At 43.5% G+C, this 5,022-nt stretch overlaps 1 pseudogene; it reads left to right on the top strand.

Moving 5' to 3' along the window:
- Positions 1-1,584: 1,584 nt before the first annotated feature.
- Positions 1,585-2,088, top strand: LOC102861849 (annotated as a pseudogene).
- The last annotated feature ends 2,934 nt before the right edge of the window (positions 2,089-5,022 follow it).

Below are 5,022 nucleotides of genomic sequence, written 5' to 3' on the forward strand. Positions count from 1 at the left end.
TAGTTAGACTTAAAAACAGTGTAAATGAATGCTCATTTTATTATTAATCTTTTCTCTTTTTAAATGTACATGGCAGAGACAAGTTTTCATGTGGGGAGAGTTTTCCCAGGGTCCTGCCTCCAGAGAGTGGTCCTACCAGTTCTTGTCTTTGCTGTTGTTAGGTGTCATCAAGTCGATTATGACTCATAGTGGCCCTATGAACAGCTGACCTGAACCCTGCCCTGTCCTGTGCCATCCACAGCCTCTCAGACACTTTAGAGCCAATTGCTGAAATCTCCGTGTTTATCCATCTCTATGGGGGTCTTCTCCTTCACTGACCCTCCATCATTCCCAGTATGACCTCCCTTTCCAAGGAATAGAGTCACCTGGCTACATGTCCAAAGTATGAAAGACGAAGCTTTGCTATCTTTACTTCCAAGGAGCACTCTGGCTGTACCTTCTCTAAGACTTATCTGTTTGTCCTTTTGGCAGTCCATGGGATAACCAACCCTCTTCCCCAACAGGACAACTCAAAAGCATTAATTCTTCTTCTGTTGTCCTTATTCATTATCTGGTTCTCAGATGTATAGCAGGTGGTTGAGAAGATCATGGCCTGAATCAGGCACACCTTAGTCTTCAAACTGACATCATTGCTCTCCAATATTTTGGAGAAGTCCTTGACAGCAAACTTGCCCAATGCAATAAGCCACCTGATTTCCTGACTGCGTTACCAAGGGTGTTGATTGTTGATCCAAGCAAGATGATATCATTGACACAACTTGAATCCTTTCCCCATCTGTCATAATGCTGACTGTTGTTCTGTAGGGAGGACCTTATTTTCTTGATGTTAAGATGTAATTCACACTGAAGTTGGTAGTCCTTGATCTTCTGCAGCAATACCAACCTAGTTGTTTACCATCAAATTGAAACCGACCCATAGCTGATGCCCTGGAGGTTTTCAGAGGCAATTTATCACATGGGAGATGTTCATTGCATGGGAGGAGATTGTCCATCCTTCTCTCACAGAGGAGCTGGTGGATTTGAACTACATGCCTTTAGGATCACAGCGCAAGGGAGCTCTAGTGGTCTAGTGGCAAGAAGTTGCACTGCAGTCCCAGAGGTATGTGATTCAAATCCACCAGATGCTCTGCTGGAGCAGGAGGGACAATCTCCTCCCATTCCAGTCAGATGCTATTTGACAGTACACACACACACACACAAATAACAATTTAAAAAAAAGATCAGTCATTGGTAGATTTGAACCGCCAGAGAAATTCCACTTTGGGGATAGCTGCACAACTACCTATGGACTACCCCACCAGTTGTTCAGGCTTTCTTCTTTCGATGCCTTAAATAAGAAATCTCTGGTGACAAAGAGGAAGACTTACCTGTTTGATTACACAAGGATATTTTGTATTGGAAAAAGTGGGAGTCATCTAAGAGGATTGTGAAGTTGAAGTTGGGAGATTCATCTCACTTCCTATTGCCCTTGCCTTCCACCTTCCACTTTCTGAATATTTCCACTGAAGTGTTTCTTTAGGGCCTTTCTGACCTCCCTCTTAATTTACTTGCAAAAAAAATTTTTTTTTTTACTTGAGTGTGGCTGGGATGAACCTCCCTGCTCCTGTGGAGATCACATACAGAAACATGTGATTTCTGATCGCACACAATCCAAACCATGCTTCCTTAAGCAAGTTCCTACAGGAACTGAAGAGGAATGGAGTTCCCACCATTGTGAGAGTTTGTGAGGCGACTTACAACACTGATTTTTTGGAGCAGGAGGGCATCCAGGTTCTTGACTGGCCTTTTGATGATGGTACAGCACAATCAAATCAGATCATTGATCAATGGCTAGATCTTGTTGAAAGGAAATTTTGTGAAAGTCCTGGATGTTGTATTGCAGTCCACTGCACTGCAGGGCTCAGTCGAGCTCCAGTGCTGGTCGCTCTAACCTTGATTGAAGGTGGAATGAAGTATGAAGAAGCAGTGCAGTTCATAAGACAAAAGTGTCGTGGAGCCTTTAACAGCAAGCAGCTTTCCTACTTAGAGAATTATCATCCTAAAAGGCGCCAGTGCTTTAGAAGCAGATGCACCTGCCTCATTCAGTAGAGGAGAGATGCCTGACACTTGGCCTTCAAAGAGAAGCTGACCTACAATTTAGTCATGTATGTAGTCAATATAGAAGCTGGCTGAATGCAAAATCTAACCAGAGTTTTGCATAAGTTCTGAAAAGCTGCTTGAGCAGACCTGAAGCTTGCAAAAATTTTTCTTCTATTCAATGTTTTCTTGTTCACTAAGTAAAAGAATCTAAGTTTTCAGTATTACAAAGGTGTTTTTCATTTATGTAACTGCATCTTATTGACTATAATAAATTTCGAGAAACAGAAAAAAGAAAAAGATAGTAGTGCAGCTTCTTGCCACTAGACAACCAGTGCTCCCTAATGTCAACCTTGTTGTTATTGTTATGTGCCTTTGAGTCGCTTGTGACTCCTAGAGACCCTATGGACAATAGCTCTGAACTCTGCTCTATTCCAAGGCAATCTCACTGTCTCTGACACACCTACCCCCATTACTCCAGTTCTGTGTCAATCTTTCTGTTAGCAGTATGGGAAGATTTTTGTGCCAGTGAAGTTTCTACCTTTTTCAACCATTGCTCTCTTGTTGGCAAAGACACGAGGCCCCATGGGGTTAGTGAAGCATTCTCAAGTCCCCCCCTAACCCCACAAGTTCTGCAGGACCACCTTGCATGTCCCCTTCACAACATCATTTGCCTGATCTCCAGCTCCTGAGTTTCCCCTCTCTTCCTCTAAGACTTAGTCACACATTTACACAAGTTAGACGTCAATAGTCATTGTTGTTAGGTGCTGTTGAGTCATGTACGACTCATAGCAACTTTATGAACAATAGACGTGACCTCTGTCCTACTTGTTCGTCCTCCTCTCTGACGCACTTGAACCCACTGCTGCAGTCACTGTATCAATCCCTGCCATCGCCTTTCCAAGCATGGGGTCCCTTTCCAAAGAACAGCCTCTGCTAGCTACATATTCAAAGAGACGAAGCTTTGCCATCTCTACCTCCAAGGAGCACGCTGGCTGCACTTTCCCCAAAACCTATCTGCTCTTTTAGCAGTCCATGGGATATTCAATACTCTTCTCCAACACCACAACTCAAAGTCATCAAGGCTTCTTCTGTCATTTTTTATTCATTTTCCAACTCTCAGATGCATAGTAAGTGATTTAAAAGACCACGGCTGAACTAGGTGCACCTTTATCTTCAAACTGACCTCATTACTCTTCAGAAGGGAGCGTAGCAAGGAGTTGTGCTGGCAACCCAAAGGCACACGGTTCCAATCCACCAGCTTCTCTGTGGGAGAAAGATGGGCAGTCTCCTCTTGTGTGATTTGCTGCTTCTAAAAACCTGTGGGAGGGTCAGGTATGGATTGGTTCTGACCGGACCATATATAACAACAATGAGAACAGTCATTTGGAAAATGCACATTAAAATCCCCATTATGTTACCATTCACTAGGGTGACTGCTGAGAAAGACAGATGGAGCGAGGCGGCAATGAGCGTGCGAGGTCACACCCACATCGCTGCGAGAAACTGTCTGGTACCTTCTTACCCACGAACAACTTCTTGGTGTGGAGGAGATTCTGACTCAGGGACGCCACGGGTTTTGCAGGCTGTACTCTTTTTTCCCCCTTCAGTTTTTTTATTGTTATTGTTATTAATGTTAATGAAAATTTACAAAGACTTTGGATTTCCATTCATTTATTGTTGCACTTTCCTCCCTGCCCACCCCTCACCCCCAGTTCACTCTCCTATTTGAAAAGTAAAAGAAAAATTCTTTCATTGTTATACAGTTCCTCCCCCAAGTCCACTCCACTATGCAGCCTTTGTTCTGGACTCCTGTCATGACAATAATACCTAATCACATATCCCTTTTCCACAGTTCTCTCTCTCATCTGTTTCAATGCTCTGCACATTATTTATCTTATCTTTCTTAGTGTATAATCTTTATGCACACAGACTGCCACATCTTTCTCCCTTGGAGCGACTGATGGGGTTAACCTTGAGTGTTCAGTTAGCAGCCTTCACCACCATGTCCTTGGGGCCAGGCAAGCCAGTCGCTCCCCTCCAGGTATTTAATTGGGATTAAATGATAATTGACACCCTCACAAAGACTTAGACATGAATGTTCCAGGCAGAGTTAGTCATGATAGCCAAACACTGGAGATCAAATGTCCACCAACAGGTGAGTAGACTAGTGGTCTTTCCGTACAATGGGACACAACAAAGAGGAACAGATACCAGTGAGCTCATCAACAGATCTCAGAAGCATTGTGTGGAGGAGAAAAAATCTGACACAAAAAAAGCACAGACCGTGTGCTTCCATTTATAGAACGTTACAGACCAGGCAAGTTCCATCTACAGAGATACAGAGACAGAAGCAGCCCAGGGGCTTCCTGGAATTGGGAATAAGGAGCTGCCGAAGGGGTGTAAGGAAGCTTTTAGGGTGATGGGCATACTTAACACCCGGATTGGGGTGGTGGCTACACAGGGGTGCACATTAGTTAAAATTCAAGCTGTACACTTCAAACGGGTGCATTTTATTGTAGGTGATTCCTCCCCTAATGGAGTTTATGACAACGTATGTTTTACCCAGCTTCTCTGGTTGACTGAGCAAAAGGCTTTTCTCCAGGTCCTGTCCTACCACTTGATTCCTTCCAGAAGTCTTTAATAGACCATCAGTCAAAAAAATAAAAAATTGTTGGGACCTTCCTGTAGAGTTCTCTCCAAACCACAGGCACTGCTGTTGAGTCTGATTCAAGTGAACTGTGTTGGGTTTCTGAGACTCTGAATCTTTGCAGAAGGAGAAGCACTGCTTAGTTTTCACCTATAGAGTAGCTGGAAGAGTTGAAATGCTAACCTTTTGGTTAGCAGCATATATACACTTTGTACCAACAAGTGTATATACACACACATACATATATACACAGATAGAGAGAGAGAGAGAGAGAGAGAGAGAGAGAGAGAGAGAGA

Source organism: Elephantulus edwardii, unplaced genomic scaffold (genome assembly GCF_000299155.1).
Source record: "Elephantulus edwardii isolate Elephantulus edwardi_28Jun2011 unplaced genomic scaffold, EleEdw1.0 scaffold00296, whole genome shotgun sequence".
NCBI classification, from domain to species: Eukaryota; Metazoa; Chordata; class Mammalia; order Macroscelidea; family Macroscelididae; genus Elephantulus; species Elephantulus edwardii.